The sequence below is a fragment of the Dipodomys ordii genome, unplaced genomic scaffold (assembly GCF_000151885.1).
Source record: "Dipodomys ordii isolate 6190 unplaced genomic scaffold, Dord_2.0 Scaffold17, whole genome shotgun sequence".
NCBI classification, from domain to species: Eukaryota; Metazoa; Chordata; class Mammalia; order Rodentia; family Heteromyidae; genus Dipodomys; species Dipodomys ordii.
This window is the reverse complement of record NW_012267233.1, coordinates 10,963,636-10,975,872: the sequence shown is the minus strand read 5'-3', so window position 1 is coordinate 10,975,872 and position 12,237 is coordinate 10,963,636. Positions and strand designations below refer to the sequence as shown.

Sequence of the window (12,237 nt, the reverse complement as noted above, 5' to 3'; positions counted from 1 at the left end):
CTTAACAAATTTTTATCGATCTGTCTTCAGTTTTACTTTTTCTTCTGCTATCTGGACTCTACTGTTAAATCCATCCAGGAAAAAATTCATTTTAGATACTGTACTTCTCATTACTAGAGTAACTACTCCTTTTTAGTTTCCATTTCCTCACTGATATTATCCAACTGTTCAGTTATTTATCTCCCTTAAGTCCTTAAAATACTAGTGTTGCTTTTAAAAATCTGTCTGCTAACTTTGCTACTTACCATTTTTTTTGGATAGAGTAAAAAGTAAACTTTTATTAATGCTCCTAGTAATTGCTTATTATAAGCTGATATTGTATATGATGTATTGTAGAGACCCTGGAATCTCTCACTTTCTCAAGAGGAAAGATTTTTTTTTTCATTTTCAAATAATTAATATTTTCCTCATTAACTTTTCCCAAGTTATAACACACTATTCAATGATGTATTTCTTTGAAACTATTCATATAGAGAATACATATGAAAATAAAACAAAGAACTCCAGAATTTCCCATTCCTCTCATAAAAAAATACTTCAGACTTAAATTTTATAAGCTTAGCAGCATATACCACTATCTAGAAGATTCATGAGGGTCTAAATTTCATAGGCTTGCACAATACTAGGAAATTTTCTTTAAATTCTAAAACTGCAAATTCAATACTGTCAAGATTTATTGAACACAAACTACATAAAGACATATTTAATATTGGTTACATGGGCTGGGAATGTGGCTCCATGATAGAATGCTTGCCTAGCATGTATGAAGCCCCAGGTTTGATTGCTCAGTAACATACACAGAAAAAGCCAAAAGTGGTGCTGTGGCTCAAGTGGTAGAGCACCAGCCTTGAGCAAAAAGAAGTTCAGAGATAATGCCTGGGCTCTCAGTTCAAGCCCCAGGACTGGTAAAAAATAAATTAAAAAAAAAGTATTGATTGCCTGCAAAAACACCATGCAACATCTATTTTACATGTTAATCATATACATACTGGGCTAAATATAGAATGATCCATTGATGCTCTGACAATATAATGCATGTAATAATACTGTACAGAATCATTACTACTTAAATGGTTATGCATTCACTAATTTAGTGAAACAATTATTGAGATAATGCAGCTATAATGTACAAGGCAGTGGAAATACACGAAGCAGAAATGGTCTTTCATACATTCATACCAACAACTAGCCTCAGTCCATTCTCTGACAATCAGACCTCGGCCCCAGCTCTTCTCAGCACCAATCTTCTTAGAAGGCTGGGGAAGAGGGAGGATTTTTTTTTTTTTTTGGTCGGTCGTGGGGCTTGAACTCTGGGCTTGGGCACTGTACCTCAGCTCTTCAGCTCAAGGCTAGCGCTCTACCACTTTTTCTGCTTATGTGGTGCTGAGGAACTGAACCTAGGGCCTCATCCTGTGGGGGCTGGCTTTGAACAGTGATCCTCAGATCTCAGCCTTAGTAGATAGGATTACAGGAGTGAGCCACCAGCACCTGGTGACACTAATATTTTAATCTTTATAGTTTGTAAAAAAAATGAAGTCTAGAGATACCCAATCCAATATATCATCACTAGCTACATAAAATTATTCATTTTCAGTCCCTCAGATGCATTAGTTGCATTTCAAATAGTCTTTGGCCGTATGTGCAGCAGCTATTTGTTAGAACATAACTTCATCACAGATTTAAGAACATACTTTCATCACAGAAAGTTCTATTGGATAGCATTCATCTACAGAGTACATGATTTACCCATACAGTAAATATGGCAGAGACAAATTCTCCGTGCTCTTTCTGCTACCATCCTTCTTATATAGCGCTTTATTAATCACCTAGCCTCTCTTGTTAAGGTCTACTTACAAATTTCTATTGGTCTCCCACAGATACTGAAAAATTTCAACTTAACATAGCATTCAAAGTCCCTCTCTCTACCCCCAGTATAACTTAAAAAAGTCTGAGTCTCTCAACAAAAATCCTGTATTTACCCCATTGTACATGGGTCACACTTGTAATGCTAGTTACTCAGGAAGCTGCGATCTGGAAGACTGAAGTTCAAAGTCACCTAGGTCAGAAAAGTCTATGAAATGACATTTCTAAAATAACTGGTAAAATGCAAGGATGAAGGTACGGTTAAAGTAGTATGAGTGCCAGCCAAGCAGGTTCAAGGTCCTGAACTCCAATACCACCACAAAAAAGGCCCAATATTTGTAACGTTATCTTAACAAAATACACATAATTTCACTTCCATGATTTTTTTGTGCCTTGGATTCTACATATTCTTTTCCATCTTTTTTGATATTCTAAAGTCTTACTCCTTTCCTTGTTTTTCATAAACAATTTAAATTCAGTAATTATAACTAATACTAAAATGTTCTTTGCTTTAATATAAAGTTTAATATTTTCTAAATATTTCTTCTAAATATTTTAGGTGATTGATAGAAGGTAGGAAAAAGTTAAATAGAATTCTTTCTTTTTTTTTTTGGGTCCGGTTGTGGGGCCTGAACTCTGGGCCTGGGCGCTGTCCCTCAGCTCTTCAGCTCAAGGCTAGCACTCTACCACTTGAGCCACAGCACCACTTCCGGCTTTTTCTTTTTGCTTATGTGGTGCTGAGGAATCGAACCCAGGGCCTTGAGCATGCAAGGCAAGCGCTCTACCACTGAGCCACCTTCCCAGCCCCTTAAATAGAATTCTTTAAAACCAAGAATGCGTTTTAAACACGGTCATGTGTCTCACTGAAAAAGTGACATTTACACCAAGGTCCAAAATAAAAGAGCCATGTAAAAATCTGGTGAAAGAACATTCATGGCAGAAGGACTAGTCATTGCAACTTACTAATAATAAAAGATTTCTTTTGTAACCATCTTATCTGAATGGTTCAGAGTATTTCAAATGTACAAGAGGACAGCATATTCTCCTTTTTTTTATAGATTGGGAAAAAGGGTAAGGCACAGTCATTTTGGGACAGTTGTAAAAGAGAGAAGACAGGTATCATGACTTTGAATTAAACTCAATAATTCCTGTATAATAAATGGCACATACAATTCTGTATTTCACTTCAAAAGACATATTGATCATTTAGAAAAATACTACTAAAACACAATGAATCTGCCAGGTACCAGTGGCTCACACCTGTAATCCTAGCTACTTCTCGGAGGCTGAGATCTGAGGATTGTGGCTTAAAGATAGCCTGGCCAGACAAATTTGTGAGACTGTCATCTTCAATTAACCAACAAAAACCCAGAAGTGGAGTGTGGCTCAAGTGGTAGAGCACCAGTTTTGAGGAAAAAAAGTCAAGTAAGAGTTCAAGACTCTGCATTCAAACTCCAGTATGGGTATTAAAAAAAAACAAACTTATTTTTTGCCAGGCCGGGGGCTTAGGCACTGTGTCTTTGAGCATCTTAGTGCTCAAGGCTAGCATTCTACTATTTGAGCCACAGAGCCATTTCCAGCTCTTTCTGAGTTGTTTGTTAGAGATACAAATATCATGGACATTTCTGCGTGTGCTGGCTTTGAACTATGATCCTCAGCTCTCAACCTCCTAAATAGCTAGCACTACAGGTGTGAGCCACTGGCACCCAGCAAAATGTTTTTTTAATATTTTAAAAAAAAAGGCAGGGAGGGGAGAGGAAGGGACAGGGAGAAAAGGTGGAAGAAAATGAATCTCTGTGGAAAGGAACATTTCATACAAAATATCCCTAGAATTGTACCATTTAGTATGAATAAAAAATGTAAAGTTATTCACTAATGCATGTTAAAAGTCTAAGAAATCCTTACCTTTGTGGCTTACATTGTATTTTTACTGGACCGTACTGCTGTAGAGAAAGTTATGAACTAGATACCTTACATTGTACATTCTTTAGTTAGTTACCAAATGCTTATTCAACACCTATTGTATAGGTTTTTGCCAAGTGTTGAAACTTTTACAGTTAATCAAGGAATGCTCCTGTGATAATAGATTTGCATTATCTGCAACGCTATCTCACTTTAGGAGGCAGATATAAATACTTGATTTAGATTTAGAAATCACAAAACATAAATCCATAGATTCAGACTAATGACTATTTTTGTGATGCTATATTTATATTAATATGCTATATAGCACTTATTCAAAAGTCTAGTTGTATCACATTCCCAATAGTTTGTCCTGGTTTCCTGCTTCTTCCTTTTGGCTCACTTCTAGAAAAGTTCTTTTTTAACTGACAACTTGTTATCTACTCACATTACAACAGGGCTATTTTTACTATGGGATTGGGGTATCCAGAGTGGGACTGGATTTGAAAATGTGAAGACTACATAATTTTAAGGTGGCTACACCAGCTCTGTGAACCAAGGATATAGTTCTGAAGTTTTTTTGGAATTCAAACAAAGAAGCGTAGTTTATAAGGAAGATTTTGCTTCATAATTCAATGAACAACTCTATTTGTAGGCTAAAACAATTCCTCATCAGTTCTGTGCTACTAAGACTTTCACATAACAAAATTTTCCCAAATGAGACAAAGTAACAACTAGAATTGTCTGGTACAACTAGAATTGACTCTGTGGGTGTGGGTGCCCACGAGCCCATTAGTGCTGGTCTTGGGCCTTTGAACTCAGGGCCTGGGCACTGTCCCTCAGCGTTTTTAACTCAGGGATACCACTCTACCACTTGAGTGGCAGCTCCTCTTCCAGCTTTTTGGACGTTAATTGGAGATAAACAGTCTCACAGACTTTCCTGCCTACGTGGTTTCAAACTGTGATCCTCAGATCTCAGCTTCCTGAGTAGCCAGGATTATAGCCACCCAATTTAGATTTGACTTTTAAAATAAAATACCAGGAAATATTAATAGGACCAAAATTATTAATGGTTGTAAGGCCAATAGCATACCCTTCAAAATAGTATGAATAATAAAAATAATTCTGGTACTGACAGCAACAAAGAAACCAATACAGTAAATACTATTTTAAAAGTGATTTTAGAAAAATGTACTAATTTTTTCACTTCACAGCAGATATAAGACATGATTGCTGTTGAGAATTTAGTTGAAACACAAATGTGTTTGGCAAATGGGTATTATCTGTTGATCTGTAGCTGTGCAAGTGTGCTTATGTACATGAGTTGTTTCAATGATACATCTCTGTCAGCTAACAATGACTTGATAAAGTAAAAAAGGGAGGAAAAACAAGAAATATCATTCCTAGTAGGAGGGAAAAAAACTGCCAAGGTATGAAAACTTTAGCTATTTTCTGTAAGTAATCAGATTAACATTTTACTAAATATGGAGTCAAAATAACACCATATATGATAAGAGGTTCTTTCAGACAGTCATTAAATTACTACTTAGCTATGATGAGCTAGCTTGACAAATACAGTGAAATATGCAATCAAATATAAATTTAGAAATTTAACTTCAAATTTAGAAGGTCAGTTTCACTTTTGCCTTCAGCCCAAACTGTCCAAATTTTTATCTGGACCTCAATAATAAAAATTGATTTTTTTAAAAACAACATAGCTTAATAAGAACTAGCTGGCATTTGACAATGGTCACCTATTAGTAGCATCAAAAAATTTAAAAAAAAACAAGTAACAGTTCTCTTAACATTTTCTACATGACCTGAGTAGAGAAGATATAAGTGACCAATTATGATGTAAATATAACAAAATATACCACCAGTTTACTCTGTGCCAAGCAAACACCTGACTAGGAATGTTTATGTCATCAGAAACTTTTTTTTTGCCTTCTTGGAAATTTCATAGAACTATATTTCCCAGTCCTTAATATTTTTAAATTAAAAAAATAATTTTTGAAACAGGGTCTCAAAGTGCCCCAAATGATTTCCAACCTTCCACTTCAACTTGTAAAACAGCTAGGATTACAAGGTACCACCATGTCCAGAAAGAAAAATACATTGGGGTCGGGGGAATCAAAAACTTTCTGTGTTAAATCCATATAAAGATTTAAGATAAATTCTGAACCTTCCATGATACAGGAGACTCTTTCAAATGTTAAGGTTTGCCAAATTATCCACATTCATTTTCACCTAACACCATAACAAATAGTGTACACTTTCATCTGATCTCATTAATGACAAGTGATCCCCAAATATGTTGTAATCACAGTTGCAAAAATGCTACTCTATTACTTTATCCATATTCAAACGTGGAAGTTCACTTACTTTCCATTAAGATGCTTAAGTATCTTTAAAAGCACTTAGGTAGAAAATAATCTGGTTTCATTTAGTCAGTACCAAAGTACCAAAAAAAATTAACAAACTGCCAGTAATATTTAGGAAGAATAAATTCAGACAGTAGTGGGATAACAGGAAAATGGGCAATTCTTTATATCAATTCTAAATGGTCAGCTGGAAGCATCTCTGGAAGGAGACAATAGTTAAAGCAGCCACTATTTGGTTGTGTTCCAACTTCTAAAATATACTTATATTTTTAAAAAATTAATCTTGCCGGGCACTGGTGGCTCACGCCTGGAATCCTAGCTACTCAGGAGGCTGAGATCTGAGGATCACTGTTCAAAGCCAGCCTGAGTAGGAAAGTCCGTGAGATTCTTATCTCCAATAAACCACTAGAAAACCAGAAGTGATGCTGTGCTTCAAGTGGTAGAGCGCTAGCCTTGAGCTCAAAAGCTGAGGGACAGGGTTCAAGCCCCACGACCGACCAAAAAAAAAATTAATCTTACCAGCACTTAAAAACATGTCATTAATTGCCAAATGTAATTTTCCTGAGGTCTTTTGAAGACCTTAAAATATTTCCCATTAAAACATAAAATTTATCTTCAAATATAGTGTATACAGTAATTTTTAAAGAGCATTAGGCACAGTAGTAACAAAAAAGTGTTTTGTTATTGCATAATTTGGTTTACTAAATCCCAAGATTTACTTCTAAATCCTTTCCCTGGAATTACATGCAGCAAGGAAAGAACATCTGGAAATAAGGTCATCGCCATTTTCTAAATAAAGTATTTACATTTTAATTCAATTCAGACAGCTCAGTGTTAAGAGTTGGCTAAACACGCAAATTTGGTAAGGGCTGGAATTATAAACAGAAGTGGTAAAATGTGCACTAAGGTTGTTAATGGCAAAACTGAAAATAAAACTTGAGCATACTGGCTAGACTTCAGACACTCAAAAGGGTCAATGTATCCAGGTTAGAAAAAGAAACATCATCATCAACAACAATAACAAAAAAAGACAGCCATATTCTTCAAAACAAAGAGGTAGAATGGAAAAGATCACAAACATTTTGAAGCAAGGGACCAGGGGAATGACTGCTTTATACCTTCTGCTGTTGACTTAAAAATAGCCTTTCCAGCCAACACCTGGGTTGGAAAACAGCAGCAACACTTAAATAGGGCGGTCCTCCCTAACATCAACCTAACAAAACACCTAGAGGAGTAAATCTTAAGCCGAGTAAAGCATCACTCGTCTATTTCTGCCCGGGACCGATGGCCAAAATTAAACCTTCCTCTCTCTCATGCAGAACCCTAACTACCTCGAACCTCTTTTACTCGCCGCGCTTATCTTGGGGCTAATGAACCAACCCCAAACTACTTTTCCTTCCCAAATTAATGAAACGGGGGTGAGGAGGGAGGAGGAGGAAGGTGGCAGAGTAGAATTCCGATCGGAGGAAAAACTAGACAGGAACAAGTAGTGGCACTGCCGGCCGGGTGAGGGCTGGGGGCAACCTGAAGGTTTAAGCCAGGGTCAGACACCCCGGGAGACCCCCATCAGCAACACGTACTCTACCCCAAGGCTACTCCATTTTTCCGGCGTGTGCGTCTGTGGGTGCGATCTTCGCTTTGGAAACAGTGGTAATTCTTGCCCGGAACAAGGCTCTCCCTTCTCTAAGGGCCTCCGGCAGCCCGGGTTGCGGGGCGAAGTCCCCGGCTCCGAACGTGCAACGACGCCCGGAAACCGTCCCGTTAGAGCCGATTTCACCCGTCAGGAATGCGCTCCGCCCCCGCCGCCTCCCCGCGGCAGCCGCCCTCGGGTCCCGCCGGCTTCCCGGACCGGGTAGGGCCGGGCCGGGCCGGGCCGGGCTGGGGGGAGTGCTCCGGGGAGCGCGGCTTCGGTCCGTCACAACACGGCGGGGCCGCCGCCCGCCCAACAGCCGGCCGGGCCAGGGCCAGGCTCGGGGCGGATCCCACGCCCCGCCTCCGCCCGCGATCCCGGGGAAGCGCGGGGGGGGACCCCCGAGCCAGGGGGGGACCCGGGCCCAGCTCGAGGCCTATGACCCTCTCCCCCCGCCCCACCTCACACCGGCCGCCCGCGCGGGGCACCCAGCGGCGCCTCCCCTAGGGAGTTCCGAATCCATGTCCCAGCCTGGGGGACGCGCGATGGCAGTGCCCGGCCAGTGCTCCTCGGGTCCGGACGTGGGAGCCGCCCCTGGCCTCCCGTCCCGGGCGCAACCTCCTCCGGGTGCCGGTGGTACCTTTAACTCCTCAGAGCTGCAGAGGCGCCTGGCGGCGGGCGAGCAGGCCCATGTCCCCGCCGCGGAGGGAGAAGCCGGAGGAAAGGCGAAGGAGGCCCCTTCAGCCCCGCCACGGCTCCTGTCGGCTGGGGCGCGGGTAGCGGAGGGCGAGTGTCCCCACCGCAGCTTCCCCGAACTCCTCCTCCTCCGCAGCTCCGGCTCGACGGCGGCTCCGGGGAAGCAGCGCCGCAACTGCCATTCTCCCCCCGCCCCACACACCCCCGTCTCCTCCCCCTCTCCCGCACCCCTCCCTCCCTGCCCCCATCCCCGCCCTCGGCCCCGCCCCTCCCCGACGCACCGCCCGCGTGCCTGGCGTCATGGCGTCACGCCCACCCCGGCTCGCCGCGGGCGCCTCTGGGACTCGGCCGTTCGCTGGTGCCTGTTCGCCCGGCGCCTCAGCCAGTCGTCTGAGCATCGCCCGGAGCCGCTGGCCAGGCAGTGGGGTCCCGGTGGCCGCGACCGAGTTTCCTCCGTGGACCGCTCGGGGTGTCTGGAGCCGAGGCCCAGGGGAAGGGCGATCGCGGGACCTGCGGACTTCTGCGGGACGCCGGGCGGTTCGCGGAGCCGGAGTTGTTCTTTCCTTTGTGTTCTCGCGGCGCACCTGCTAGATTGAGCGGCCGGGGAGCCGAGCCGGGCTGGCCCGGCCCTGGCCGCCCACCCAGTCCGCGCATTTCCTTCCTGTTCTGCGTGTGCCGGGCCTGGCGCCTGAGCTCGGGGCATGGCGCTGCCCCTCAGTTTGCCCCGCCCCGACGTGCTAGCGCTCTACCGTTTGCACTCTAGCTCCACTTCCGGCTTTTTGGTGCATAATTAGAGATAAGAGGCTCCCTCGGACTTGCTGTCCCGCCTGGCTTCGAACCATGGCCCTCAGATCTCGGATTGGTTCAGTCCGTAATCAATCCCATACATTCCAAAATACTTTAATTCAGCTTTATCTGTCTCATCCTCAGATCTTCTAATTTCTTGTGTGTGTGTGTGTGTGTGTGTGTGTGTGTGTTTTAGCCTACACAGGACTGGGTATAAATTCGTAGTTGAATAGCAAATTCATTCTAATCCTTATCCCTTCTCTCCTAGATTGTTTCCCTTCAGAGATTTACATCATTTTTCCTTGGAATACATGTGATAAATGTTGGACAAAATGTCCACCCGCCATCTGTTACTTAGCTAAATATATCAACCTTTCGATCCTTATTTTAGTGTGTCTAATTTAAATTTGGAACAAACTGAAGAGCTGTGTCTTTTCAGACTGTAGTTGGTATCTTTGGTAACCCAGTAAATGTTTACCAATTAGAAAACCAAATAAGCTAGGCAGTTCAGGTCTAAGTGTCTTTAACCACAAACCTTGAAGCAATTGTGGATATGTTTTTCATTTATTGGAAATTTTAGAAGTGTTGAATGTAGCTTTAAATACTGCTTGAAGGCTGACAGCAATATAATCAATGGAATACTTTAAGCCTACAAAAGTTCACTGGTGAGTTATACACAAGGAATAGTACTCATACATAATTCTTGAAAATAAATCATGTTAAACATTGCAGCATGAGGAGCTTGGAAGTTGGTTGTTTTTAGTACAAAACAAAAATGCTCTTGTATTCTGTATAGCTGTCACAGTTTCCAGAGATTCCCATTACTTGTCTTCCTGAAACTAGAGGAATTTCCTTCTCTTCAGTTAGACCAAGAGGAACCTATTAAGCAATGCAGCTCTGAATTTACTCCAGAAGTAGAGATTGGAAGGATTGAGGTTCCAAGTGGGCCTGGATAAAAAGTTACCTACAGAAAGATCCAATTTCCACCAATAGGTGGATGCATTAACAAGTGCCTGGCATTCTATCTACATTTGGGAAGCATAAGTAGTAGGGGATAGCAGTCCACACCTGCCTCAGCAAAAAGTGAGACCCTGTCTCAGAAATAAAAAGTATGGCTTAAGTGGAGCACCTGCCTAGCAAGTGAAGCCCTGAGTTCAAACTTTAGTACTACTAAAACAACACTACAAAAATTATTGAACACCTCTACTGGATCACTTTCAGATGGCCTCGAACCCAGCCTATCCAAGATTCTACCACTTAGGCCATACCACCAGGCCTTTTGTTTGTTTTGTGATAGGGTCTAGCTAACTGCTCGTGCTAGCCTTGAACTCTGGATGCTCTAGCCTCTTGGGAAACAGATTACAGGTGTATGTACAACCATGCCCAGCTCTCTACTTCTCTTAAATTTTGCTGCTGTCATTATCCAGGCCCCAAACTGGATTTTTCTCAAAGAATTTCTATAACCTCTACCACATGCTGTTTATTACATACTCTACTGTTTATTATACCCTCCTGTACTACCTCTTCTACATCCTCCTGTATCTTTAAAGCAGTGTTTTCAAGTTTGAGTGCACATTGGAATCTCCTGGGGGAGCTTTTATATGCCAGGCTGCCTGTGGTGGCTCATGACTATAATCATAGTAACTGGGGAGGCAGAGATTAGAGGATTTCAGTTGGAGGCCTGAAAAAAGTGAGATCCATACAAGAAACAAAACAAAAAAGGACTGGAAGCTTGTCTCAAGTTTTAAATCATCTGCCTAGCAAGTATGAGGCAGAATTCAAGCCCCAGCTCATCCCCCCCCCCAACCCCTGCCAAAAAAAATTCTGGTGCTCAGGCCACACACATCGGTTCATTAGAATTTCTGAGAGTGGTGCCCAGCATTAGTGTTTTAAGACCCTGAGTGATTCTAATGCATAGCCAAAGTTGAAAAACTACTAGGATGTTGTGATTTCTCACTGGATTAATGAAAAATAAACCCCTCCCCCAAACTAGCCTGGTGCCTTCATTTTGGGCGCGTTCTCATTTCCCTATGCTCTTGGAATTCCTTCAGTGTCAATGAGCGAATGCTATTGAGAGGCACTGAAAATACATCAATCAAAAACCCAACCCATATGTCTGTTCTCCTGGAACTGAGGAGAGTGGATGAGGCATGAAGGAAAAAAGAATAAAGGAAAATAAATTAACTTCCCAGAGTAGTATATAGAAATCAGGAAGGTTATTTAATTTTGATCTCTCAAACTAAGGTAAACGCCTCTGATATTTGAGTTGGGTTCTGCAAGGCAAGAAGGAAGCAAATAAGTTTAGCGGGTGGAAAAAGCAGAAGAAATAGCAAGTTCAATGTCCTAACAAAAATGTGTCAAGTTCAAAGCAAACACAGGCTGAAGCATACAGGAGTATGGGAGGGCTAGAGAAGATAGGAGCTTATTTAAGACCTAGGTCATGGAAGGTGACTTTGAATAATTGGTATGGTGTGTCATAAACCAATACGCAATTGGTTATTCCAAATTATGGTATACCAAGAGAAGAGGCAGAAAGACCAATTAGGCTATTGAAGGAATCCCATAAAGGAGTCATGGCTTGGGGCTCAATGATAGACCACTTGCTCCATATAAACAAGGTCCTGCATTCAATCCAGGGCACTGGAGGAAATAGGAAGAAATAGGTGAACAAATGGAGTAAAAGTGGGACACTAGCCAGGTGCCAGTGGCTCATGCCTGTAATCCTAGCAACTCAGGAGTCTGAGATCTGAGGACCATGGTTTGAAGCCAGCCCAAGTAGGAAAGGCCATGAAACTCTTCAATAAACCACCAGAAAACCAGAAGTGGCACTGTGGCTCAAGTGGTAGAGCACTAACCTTGAGCTGAAGAGCTGAGGGACAGCGCCCAGGCCCAGAGTTCAAACCCCATGACTGGGGGGTGCGGGGGGCGGAGTGGGCTACTAGAGGAAACAATGGGATTACATTAAGTGCTCCTTATTAA

At 42.3% G+C, this 12,237-nt stretch overlaps 1 protein-coding gene across 2 annotated transcripts in view; it reads right to left on the bottom strand.

The window, feature by feature from the left end:
* The window catches only part of Rnf19a (ring finger protein 19A, RBR E3 ubiquitin protein ligase), a 47,606-nt gene extending 38,942 nt beyond the window's left edge, over nucleotides 1-8,664 (bottom strand). The window contains exon 1 of one of the 2 annotated variants that reach the window (XM_013012508.1): nucleotides 8,417-8,664. The gene's annotated coding sequence lies outside the window, so the exon portion shown is untranslated. Of the gene's footprint in view, nucleotides 1-7,726; nucleotides 7,901-8,416 lie in introns of those variants that run through there. The other variant, XM_013012509.1, reaches the window with a different exon arrangement.
* Nucleotides 8,665-12,237: the final 3,573 nt, after the last annotated feature.